This window comes from Cryptomeria japonica, chromosome 3 (genome assembly GCF_030272615.1).
Source record: "Cryptomeria japonica chromosome 3, Sugi_1.0, whole genome shotgun sequence".
NCBI lineage: Eukaryota > Viridiplantae > Streptophyta > Pinopsida > Cupressales > Cupressaceae > Cryptomeria > Cryptomeria japonica.
Window position 1 is genome coordinate 274,994,241 of NC_081407.1, and position 13,167 is coordinate 275,007,407.

The window sequence follows — 13,167 nt, forward strand, 5'->3', positions numbered from 1 at the left end:
TTGGACCTTCTGGGGCTGTGAAGACTGAACCTGTTTTTTATGCATCTACATCTACAACCAATAAGCAAGATTGGAAAGCCTTATATGCAAAAGAGTTAGAAGATATGAAGAGAGAAGATGATGAGTTTGAGCAACTTGACGCACCATTTTCTAGAAGAGTACCAAAAGGACCGGTAGGAAGTAAGTATGAAGGAAAAGCACCTTTTAAATATTTTGCATGCAATAAGATTGGTCATTTTGCATCTAGATGTCTTGAAAGGAATTCAAGATTTGAAGAAAGAGTTAAAAGATCATTTAAGCCTAACCCTGAATATCAGAACAAATATAGATTCAAGAAAAATAGAGACAAATCATGCTACATAGCAGATGAGGAAGGCATTATTGATTCAGGTGATGAACCGGCAGAAGACTTTGCTAGTGGATCCAACAATGGAAAAGAATGGGTATTCTTGGCTATCAAGGAAGATGATCTTGTATTGGAAGAGAATGTACCTGAAGAGAAGGCACTTGTTGCTAAAATTGAGGACACGGATGAATGGGTAATTGACAGTGGTTGTTCACATCATATGACTGGAGATAAAGGGAATTTTTTGTCTTTGCAAGAATTTGATGGTGGACTAATTAGATTTGGAGATGACAAGGCACCTATGATCAAAGGAAAAGGAACTATATTATTGGATGGCAAGAACTATAGTCACTTAAATCTGTCCAATTTAATTAAATGAATATTCCTTGTTTATTTGATTAAAAAATCCACTAGCCATTAGTTAATTAAATTAATATTTAATTAATTCATCTTCAAACATTCTCCTATTAATTAAATAAATTATTCAATTTATTTTAATTAATTCATTCTACCAAATTCACAAAATCAATTAAATGAATAAATCATATTTATTTCATTTAATCCCCTTTTCCTCTTTTAAATAAATTAAATAAAACATTTATTTAAATCATAAACCCCCCCCCCACTTGCATTTTCCTACAAATGCAACTTGCACACATTTATTGAAATAAATTAATTTTATTTTAAATAAAATCATATTTTCCCTCACCCACCAAATCCACTTGCAAGCCTAACCCCCTTCTAGATTCTTCTAAACCCTTTCTAATTAACCTAATCCATCCCCTAATTATTGTCACAATCCTAAGCAACTTGAAGTCACTTCTCAAAGACTTCAAAGTCTTTGAAAAGCATTAAATGCTTTGTGTGTTCAACAATTTAACCTCCAAAGTCTTCCAAACCACTTATGGCTCTTACATGACCATTAATGACTCTTACATAACCATTTATGGTTAATTCAACTTGCACTCATGGGTCTCCTCAAGCATTTATTGCTTTGACCATGGTTACCCTTTTTGCCTTTGCACAAGAGTTTATCCATTGGATAAAAGCTTTATTCTTTGAATAAAGAATTTATTCATTCAACCTAACCTTGACCTTAACTCCCAAGTTAACTCTCAGGTCATGTCAAGCATTTAATGTTTATTCCCTCTCCTCTCAACCTATCTCATATTGACACTTGTCATCTTGGGATTGAGTTGAAAGTCCTCACATGGATTGAATATCATTCAATCTTTACCCTTGTTGAGATTACTCAATCTCAACCATCCATTGCTCCATTTTTCCTATAAATAGAGCCCATTTATTCATAATCTGGATCCTGAAAACTTGAATGCATCTAAGTTATAGAGAATTTTAGAGAGCATTTAGCATAAGTCACTAATATCTTGTCATTTTGGTTTAAAATAAACCATTTTAGCATCATAGCATCTAGTATTAGCTTTTTATTCACATTTAGAGTAAATACTTCAATCTCAAACCTCCATAAGCATCCATAGTGCAAAAAGTTGTTGAGAGCTACACTAGTTTGGAACTTGGAGAGCAGAGGAATAAAGGAGAAGGAGCTAAGAGTATGGTAGAAAGAATTTGGAGATGCCTTGTTCTATTTGCTTCCATAGTCAAATATCTTGTCATGTTTTTAGTATCTCTTTTGATATGCCTGCTTAGATTAGTTTTCTGGTTGATTAACACTAACCGTTTCTTGTGTTTTGTGTGTTATTCCACCACAGGTTTTAATCTAACACTTGCCCATTTTGCAGAGCATCAAGAACAATACTAACAATGCTTATTATGTTGAAGGTTTGAAGCATAATATTTTGAGTGTAGGACAATTGGTAGATAACGGATTTCAATTACAGTTCAAGGATGGAAAATTAAAAATCACTAACAAATCTGATTTGGAGATTGCAACCGGTACACAGAAAAAAGGTAATATATTTTATTTGAACTCCAGTGAGAAGACATGTTTGATTACACAGATTGATGAGAGTTGGCTATGGCATAAAAGGTTGTGTCATGTGAATGTTGATTGCATTGTGAAGATCAGTTCAACTAAGGCAGTTAGGGATATACCTAAGATTATGAAGCCCTATAATCTGGTATGTAAAGAATGTCAAATGGGTAAACAAGTCAGAACCTCTTTTAGGAGTATACAAGATAAATCAAATGATATTCTTGATCTTATTCATACTGATTTGTGTGGTCATGCTAGAGTTAAAAATTTTCATGGTGATAGATATTTCATACTAATCATTGATGACTATTCTAGAATGATGTGGGTTACTTTTTTTAGAGAAAAATCCGAAGCATTTGAAAAATTTAAAATCTTTAAGGATAAAGTGGAAACTGAGACAAGATTGAACATTAAATGTTTGAGATCAGATCATGGTGGAGAATTCACATCCGATGAGTTTAATAACTTTTGTGACAAGCAAGGTATAAGAAGATAATTTTCTGCTCCCCGGACACCTCAACAGAATGGAGTTGTGAAAAGGAAGAACAAAACTATCTTGGATGTTGCTAGAACAATGATGATGGAAGCTAATCTACCTCATATATACTAGAGAGAAGCAATGAGTATAGCGGTTTATACATTCAATAGAGTACATATCAAAGGAGAAACTGGTAAGACACCTTATAAATTATGGTTTGGCAATATACACCTACAGTTAAGTATTTTAAATATTTTGGTAGTAAATGTTATATCAGGAGAGATGATACTATTGGGAAATTTGATCCTAAATGTGATGGAGGCATATTTCTTGGTTATTCTAATGAAATCAAAGCATATAGATGCTATAACAAGAGATTACAAAGAATTGTGGAGAGTGCTAATGTCAAAGTAGATGAGCTGAGCAAAAGTCAAATCAGAGTTTATGAGAAGGAACCAACAGTAGAAATGATCATATCTGAACCGGTAGCACCTTTATCGGAATAGATATTTGAACCAATTACTCCGGAAACATCCGAGAATTCTACAGTAACTGAAGAACAAGGAAGAGAAACAGAGAGTCAGAAGACTCCTAGGTATGTGAGATTGAATCATTCTGAAGATCAAATCATTGGGGATAAGAACAATGGAGTGATGACAAGAAGAAGACTTGAAACTAATAAGGTATGTTTAATTTCACAAGTTGAACCAGTATCAGTATATGAGGCATGTAAATATGAACATTGGTTACAATCTATGGAAGAAAAATTAGATCAGATTGAGAAAAATAACACATGGACTTTGGTTCCCCAACTTAAAAATAAAAATGTCATTGGAACTAAATGAGTTCTTAGGAATAAATTGAATGAGGATGGTAAAGTTATAAGGAATACGGCTAGATTGGTTTGTAAAGGATATTCTCATAAGGATGGAATTGATTATGGAGAGACCTTTGCGCCGTTAGCTAGGATTGAAGCTATAAAATTATTTCTTGCCTATGTTGCTTATAAAAACTACAAGGTTTATCAGATGGATGTTAAATGTGCATTCTTGAATTGGGAACTTGATGAGGAAATTTATATTGAGCAACCTGATGGTTTTCCACTATCAGATGATACAGATATGGTTTGCAGGTTAAGGAAAGCTTTATATGGATTGAAACAAGCACCTAGATCTTGGTATGCAAGGTTGGTTAAATATCTTTTGAAGCTTAGTTCTACTAAGGGCAGTGCTAACAGTAATTTATATTATAAAATCACTGATGATGATATACTGATTGTTGAAGTATTAATTAATGACGTTATTTTTGGAGGTGAAGATAAATTATGCATAGAATTTTCTAAGAATATGGAGAAAGAATTTGAGATGTCTATGATTGGTGAGATGAATTTTTTCTTAGGTTTGCAGATTACTCGGACTGACAAAGACATTTTTATCTGTCAAACTAAATATGCTAAGGAATTGTTGAAAAAATTTGGTACGGTAGATTCTAAACCGGTAAGTACACCTATGGTTACAAGTAAGAAATGGACAAGAAAAGATGTTTCTGCACCGATAAATCCTACAAGATACAAATCTATGATTGAAGGTCTATTTTATTTCACTCAGAATAGACTTGACATTATGAATGTTGTTTGTATTATTTCAAATTTTCAAAGTGATCCTAGACAAATTCATGAGATGGCGGTGAAAAAAAATTTAGATACTTGCACGGTACATCAGACTATGGCTTTTGGTACCCTAAGGATGATAACTTCACTTTATGTGCATATATAGATGTTGATTGGGTTGGAGATGTTGATGACCAAAAAAGTACTTCTGGTGGAGATTTCTTTCTTGAAAATAAGTTGGTTTCATGGATTAGCAAGAAATGGTCATGTACATCTCTATCTACTGTTGAAGTTGAGTATGTTGTTGCTGCTACTAACTGTACACAAGTTTTATGGATGAATCAAATGTTGAAGGATATAAAGGTGGATTGTAATGCACCAGTAGTTATTCACTATGATAACTCTGTTGCTATAGATATATCAAGGAATCTGGTATTTCATTCTAAGACAAAGCACATATCTATCAAGTATAACTTTTTTAAGGAGAAGGTGGAAGCAAATAAAGTTAGACTAGTTTGTGTGAACACTAAAGAGTAGATTGCAAATATTTTCACTAAACCTTTATCCAAGGAATCATTTGAGTACCTGAGAGACAGATTGGGGGTTTCTGCCCCTCCGGTAGAGACTTGATTGATGCGGTTTGGCATCAGTCTGGTATGCATTATCTGAGATACTACTCATTTCAGCACTAGTGTGGGATGCTACTGCTCAGGGGGAATAGTTAGCTTTGAGATTCAGAGACTTATGTTTTTGCTTTGATATTTTTGTCAAATTTCTGGCATTGATGTCAAAGGGGGAGAGATATTGAAGTGAAAAATTTAAAGGTAAATGTCAAAGGGGGAGAAATATGAGATATTGATGTTCAGAGCTTTACAAAGATATTATTCACAGGGGGAGATATATTGACTATTGGTTGTCTTCCACAAGGGGAGACTTGTTTGGTATTTCTTGGTACTTAGATGTTTTTCACATCTAGTGCTACCAGCAATGCCAAAGGGGGAGATTGTTGGCCATTTGGTGGAATTTATTATGTGTTTCATTTATGTTTTGTCATTGATGTCAATACTAGTTGTTTGGATGCTTTACCAACACCGTTCAGGTCCTAATAGGTTAAGTGGTTTCTGGTTGACTTGGATCCGGCATGATCCGGTAGGCTCTGGTATAATCTAGTGATGGAATTTTCTTGCTCATGATACTTATACTTATATTTGGTTAGTTGGTTTTGGTCTGGTGATCGGATCCTATCATGCTTGCTTAGAAGCTTGGTTTCTAGTTTCGGCGAGGGTTTCACCGACAGAGCTTGTGACGCAGATCTTTGATGAAATACTTAAGTGATATTGGTGAAACTTTTGATGGAGTTTCAGGATGATGTTGGTGATCATGTTTGATACTTGGCATTTGGAGATCATTGTTGAAGCATGTGGACCTATGCTTAGTTCTGGTTGATCTAGGTTAAGGATCGACATTAATGTAACATGTGGATAGGACCTATTGATGTATTTTCGAGATGTCTTATGTGTTGGATATTATTTGTTTGGCCTAAGGCCGACATGGTTTGTAATTATGTAATTGGTTTATTGTCTGGTGGCCAACCTGATTGTTTATGGTCGAGGGTTTGTATATATGGATGTAAGATCTCATTGTAGATCATCATGGTTAAAGTAAGAGGTCATGGTCAATGAATGTAATGTGCAAATAATGTAATATCATTCATGAAGAGGAGTTGGTCGATCATTAGAGATCGAATTGGGTTTATGTAAGAGGATTTATTCCTTCGGTATTGAGATTAACTGGAACTATATTCTGGCATAAAAGATATTATCTTTTGCAATTCAACACTTCCCTGGATTATAGTCTGGATTTGTATGTAGTCAGTGAGACTCTTTTTGTGATGAGCAGTGTGCTCTAGGTTGTTGGTCTTTCTACAAGTGCAGGGCCCCTTCGTTGTAATTCACATACTTACTACAGAAGTATTATCTAACCGTGGGTAGGCTTCCCACCATGGTTCTTCCCTTTACCAAGTTTTCCACGTACAAATCTTGGTGTTGTATGAATGGCTTTTATTCTGTGATTATTGTTTATGCTTAATTAGATTAACTGATATTCCGATATTATTGTTTTTGGTTTTAGTATTAAAATTTTTAATTTCTAATGCTTCTAGTAATCTGTGACAACTGATTCACCCCCCCCCCCTCTCAGTTGTCTTCCAGTTATCTGAGTTGTCTAACAATCTGCACATCACCACTATTAATGTACCTTTCAATACACGTTTTCCAAACTTAGCAAACACGGCCCTGTATGTCAACCTGCATCTGTCAAACACCATAAATATCTCAGTTGTTTCTTTTGACAAGAGAGCACAAAGATCGAATCGTCCTTCCTTAATCCAACACCAAGAATCAGGGTGATATCAAGGGATGAGAGTTGGATGATTTGAAGACCTCTGCAGACAACATGAAGCAAATGGTGGTTCATGCAGAAGATATCATGAAAAATATTTAGTTGTCACAATCTCTATCTTTGTCTTTGTGTTGTCCTTTTGCTATACTTTTGTTGTCTTTGTGCGGCTCTATGTGTTTTGAGTTCCCTTTTTGGTTTGGATGGGAACTGTTTTTTGTTTGGGTGATCAGGCACAGTTTTTTTCTGCTTTAATGCTTAATCTATTTCCTGATATGTAAAAGGTTCAGGTTCCTTTCAAAAACCTGTTTTTACTTAATCAAAACATTTAATATTGACCAACCGCCAGCTACCTCACCAACACAGCACTTCACTGACCTTTGTGAGCTTTCCACTTTAACTCCATGTGACATCCTTTGCCGGTATCCACTTCAGCAAACATCTTTGTGTCGGTTCAGACATAATCACCAACCAAACACTCAACCGGTAATTTTTTGTCTGCTCACTAACCCTACCGGTATCTCACACTTTACCGGTTAGCCATCATATTTGCACTTTGCTGATCTGTCAGTGGAACACCTTAACCGATCGCCAGATATGCCTATCCATAGCATGCTCATTCTCATTAGGTAGGAGCACATCACTTAACCTCTTTTCTCTCTTACTGGTTCTCATACTTATCTGTAAGCACCTTGTTGACACCATGTCATCAACCTTCAATTGTTTCCATCTGAGGCATCTGCATGTCGGTTGCACTCTCTATCTGTAGTTGCTCCACTTTGCCTTCTTCATCATCAGACTGGACACTATCTCAGTCAGTTTGTCAAGATGACAAACCTGTCTACTCCAACAATAATAATAATAACTCTAATTGAAATCTCAACCCGAAGTTTGGACATTCATCTGGTAAAGTTACTATTTTCATGGCTAGTGCTCATTTAGTTATCAACCCAGGTACGTAGTACTTGAAATGGGTCTGCACTATATATGCACTAAGTTCCTTCAATGGCTATTCTGCATTACTACAGCAACTAACATTATGCGAAAAGGAAAGGCAAGAATGGAAATTATGAAAGGCTATAGGAAAAACTTATAAAGACAATGCTAGAAAGATTTAATATAAATAACAAAAATTACTCTGTTCTGGCTTGGCTACAGGAACAGTCAGTGGATCTGTTTCCAGTGGTTGTAGGAACAATCAAAGCAAGAACTTCTACTGCAACTAAAGAAAAACTAATTTCAATGAGTACATACACAGGATCACTCACCAAGTGGGCCCCCTTGGATGAGTGATATCAAGCTTCCAGAAAACTACCTTTAACGGATCAGAACAACATATCTTAATTCATTGCTTCCTGAAAATAATTACATATTTTGAAAAGAAACTTAAAAATGCTTATCAAAATTCTCTGCTCTATTCCTTTCTATTATGTCTAACCTCTAAGAAAAAGGAAGAGCTTATTAATAAAGAGAAGATCAACTACAATAGACAACACAAATCACGCCCAGAAGAAGAGGCAGTTGATTGACTAATAAAGAAGAAAACTAGAGCTTGGCTGCAGGAAACATGGATCGAAACTGAACCACAGTCTTTGCATGTCATGGCGATGATTTGCGAATTCAATGCCCAAACTTCAATAGTGTTGCTTGGCTGCTCCGCCCATGTCGTACCTTGCGCTCGCTCAGCTCCTCTTCAGTATGATCTCCAGTTATTTCTTATGTGATTCTTCCTTCTTCAGGTGTGAAAGGAAAAATCCATTGCAACATCATTTATTATCTGCACTACAACAAAAACAACATACAAGGACATACATACGTATTTTATTTAATTAAAACATTCATTAATTCACATATGATATTACCCTAAATAATCTGCATAGCAACAGAAACAAATCACATGGCTGCAGGATTAAATGGCATGGTTGCAGGAATAGACCGGCAAAGTTCAAACATGATTTCATAAGTTCAGGTTTAACACATGGAATACATATAGTCAATTTACAATACATCACTACTACTATGCAATCCAAAAGATGTCAAAAACCTAAGAGTTTTGATGATAAAACCATGATAAAGTCTCAATTTATCATGCCCCCCAACTTTAAGAGCTTGTTGATCCTACAGCAAAAGGAAAATTTATGACTCTTGCAGTAACTCTTAAATCACCAATGGTGCCCTGACATGTCCCCCCTAAAGCCAAGTTCCAATAAAATCCTTTCATTTTTTCCAGCCTAGACCATCTAGCTGATTCTTCTGTGACTGCATCATAGTTTTATTCCGTCGGCTGACATGCCAAAATCGACCACATAAGGATTGGGGGTTGAAAGATAAATGGTAGCCAGTTGTTCGCTTTCTCCCTACCTAACTGTTTATATCTAGGGGCTCTTTACATGGCTGCTTGAAAATTTTGTAGTAAATAAGGTTCTCCCTACTTCAACTATTTTGGTAAATTATTCCAGTGCTTAGTTAACCCTTCTATTGCAGTTGTCCTGCCAGTCTGAACCAAATTTTCATATGCTTGATAGACTTCTTCTCTCATTAGAAGCACTAATTTCTTAACATCATCTCTTACCAGTAATTTCTACCACTCATAATAAAGAACTCTTGGTGCTTCTGATTCCCTCCTTAATGGTAATGGACAGTTAAACTCTAATTTTTCATACTCCTTGGCTTGTGCCCCCATGATGATCTCATTTTGGATCCATGACATTAAAGTTTTGATATGGATATCCCCAATATACAATAAAGGGTTACACTCCCTGTCTGAGGGTATAGCATATATATGTAAGTACAATTCACATAGAAAATTCTTCACAGCTAGTGGAGAGGTTTGGTAAGAATAAAAGAATTCTTCAGGTGTTTCTAAGGAGGGGCTAAGGTCCCTAATAATGTAGTTCAGTTTGAAATTCAGATACCGCTCTTTCAAGTGTACTGCATAAACTCTTGGAGGTGACCTACACTGCATCAAATCAGGAACCTACAAGAAATTATTTCTACCTTAACCTCTAATTCCTCAATTTTGATATCTCTCTTTTCAATTTCTTTTTGTTGTTTATCAATAATCCCTTGCAACCTAGCAATCTCTATTTCCCATTGTCTATAAAATGTTAAAGCAATAGATAAACTACTTAGGGATGAAGGAGGTCTAATAGGTGCTACCTTAGATCGTGGGATTTTTGTTAGTTAAATGAGAGGGGGGGATGAATCAGATAAACTCACAATACAATTTTCTAATCATATTCAACCTCAGTAGAACTTACTTGATATGTAACTATGACTGTAAATCATTCAAACTCATAAACTAATAAACTTGAAACATCAAAACACATTTAACACCAGATTTAACGTTGAAACCCAAATAGGGAAAAACCATTGTCGGATTTCGGACCCACAAAGAAAATATACTCTTCTAGAGTATGCTCGATTAAAAGCCAATCATGTTAAAGATTACATAAACACATTGCTAGATGTGACCTAGTCAAGGGATTTCCCTCAAATCTATCAAAATCTTACACTTTATTAGAAGTGACCTTGTCAAAGGATTTCAAACACTCAATTATAATGTTACCTTGCTAGAGGATTTACAGATAAGACTGTTAGGTCCACTCAGTTAAGAGATTTCCGGTCACTTACAAAAATAAATAACAATAATAAAATATATCTGCAACTTCACATCTGAAATGTTATAGCAGACTCTATGTGCATAAAATAAGCTTGTCATAAGACTTATCTTCCTCCTTGTTGAGCTTCTCACTCTGTTCTTCAATCAAATCTTCAATCTTTTGTACTTTGTAATCACTTCTGCAGCATCACTATTCTTCTATTTGCCCGCTTGCTTTGTTCATCAACTTTTCTTTATTTATAAGCAATTCCTAACCGCTTAATCTCCTTAATCACATTTCTCATGATCAATCTTAGCCATCAGATCTTCAAATTTGACTAGGTTCGTTGAATCCTTCAAACTGAAAAACGTTTTATCTTGCCTTGAAACTTGTATTCCTTCCTTGGTACTTGTGCTCAGTCATGACCGTTCAATCTATGCTGTAGATCTAACTCTTGAATTTTCATTACCGTTGATCCTTAACAAACTTCTTGCACGACATTTCAATCTTCTATAAATCTCCAGTGCATTGGCATCCTTCATTTAATAATGTATTTATTCATCCAATGTGTTATGTTACTGCTTAGTTGATACTCGGTTAATTCTGAACTTTACTTGGTAGACATTCTATATTCATCTCGGTTAGTGTCTCGGTAGCTTTGCTTGTTGGCGACGCTCAGTGACTTCTTCCTTATTTAACCGACACCGATAACCTTGGAATTTACTGACTGGCTCCTTGCTCAGTAAAATAGAATAGTATCAAACCTTTACTCATTCTATTGCATGAAATCTTTTCTCCTTCTTATTCAATCTTCGAATACACATATATAGGATATCAAAATATCATAATCTCATCACTGTCTAACTCGGTAATAGTTGCCCATTGACTAACTTATTACTCCCTTTCATTTTCACATTCTTTCAGTGTCACTTACCGACATCTTTATACTCATAAAAACATACTCTTTAAGATATGGCAACGTCATACTGAAATAGAAAATCAATTGCTTGACATCAATGACAAAATAATATCATTAAGACAGTAATCATCCTTTATCAATTATATCATCAATCTCCAACAACCTTCTCAATATCATCATACCAACAAAATTAATGTAATGCCAATAATCTCCCCCTTTGGCATTGATGGCAATACCAACTTGATTTATTCCAATTGATTCGAACTGTTGTTATTCTTCTCCTATTATCCTTCAGTTGTAAACTTCTCTTGTAATCTTCTCCCTCTGTCATTAGTCTTCTCCCCCTTTGACAACAATGTCAAAAGTAAAACCGATCCATGATTACTTCCCCTGTGAAGTAATTTCCTTGTTGTTAAAACATATACAAATGTATCATCTCAGTCTCGGTCAGAGCATCTTGTCTTCATTCACTATTTTCTACACAACTTTAGACGACCTCCTAAAGTGTGTAAATCGGCATCAACTCACAAATAGTATTCTGTAGAGTCATAGAATTGATGTTTTCACCAAACTCTGTCAGTGAGTACTAGATAGGGGTAGGACCCCTAACTTACTTCTGAGATACTCAAAAGTGTCCCTTGGCAGTGACTTTGTGAAGATGTTTGTTATTTGTTCCTTTGTGCTAACATATTCCAGCACAACTTTCTTTTCTTGAACTTCTTCTCTTAGATAATGATACTTTATAGAAATATACTTTGTCTTAGAGTGCATTTCCGGATTCTTTGAAATGTTAATAGCACTTGTATTATCACAAAATATAGTTACTGGATCGGTAACTGTCTCATTCATACCTTCCAACAGTTGTTTGATCCATGCTATATTGGTACAATTCAATGTTGCAGCGACATATTCAGCTTCAGTTGTTGACTGTGAAATGCATCCTTGTTTCTTGCTAAGCCAACTCACTAGTCTTTCTCCCAAAAAGAAAGCTCCACCGCTTGTGCTTTTCCTGTCATCAATATTTCCTGCCCAATCAGCATCAGTGTAGACTTTTAAGTCAAAATCATTCCTCTTTTTATATAGTAAACCATAATCTTTAGTGCCTCTCAAGTATCTGAAAATTCTCTTGATTGTTGTCATATGGGTTTCTTTGGGATCTGCAGAAAATCTTGCAACTATGCCTACTGCATGTGCTATATCAGGCCTGATGTGAACTACATTTTGCAACTTTCCAATCATAGATCAGTAAAGTGTCTCATCAACATATGCAGATTCATCATTCTTTGATAGTTTACAATTAGTAGTCATACGAGTACTTACAGGTTTAGAATCCTCCATTCCAAATTTCTTCAAGATTTCCTTTATATACTTGGATTGAGTAATGAAAATCCCATTTTTCATTTGCATTATTTGTAAACCTATAAAATAATTTATTTCATCAATTAATGACATCTCAAATTCTTTGCACATTTCATTTCCAAAGTTCTTACATAAAGAATCATTTCCAAAAAAAATAATATCATCAACAAATATGGCTGAAATCATTATTCCATTATCCTTATCATTCTTCATATACATGTTGTTTTCACTAGTCCTCATAAATCCAATCTTTATTAAGTAAGAGTGCGACCTTTTATACCATGCTCTAGGTGCTTGCTTTAGGCCATATAAAGCTTTGTTCAACTTACATACCTGATCTTTATTCTTCTCTTCAATAAATCCTTCAGGTTGTTCAATATAGACTTCTTCTTCTAATATATCATTCAAAAATGCAGATTTAACATCCATTTGATATACCTTGAAATTTTTTTAAGCAGCATATGCCAACAATATTCTCACTCCCTCAAGTCTTTCCATAGGTGCAA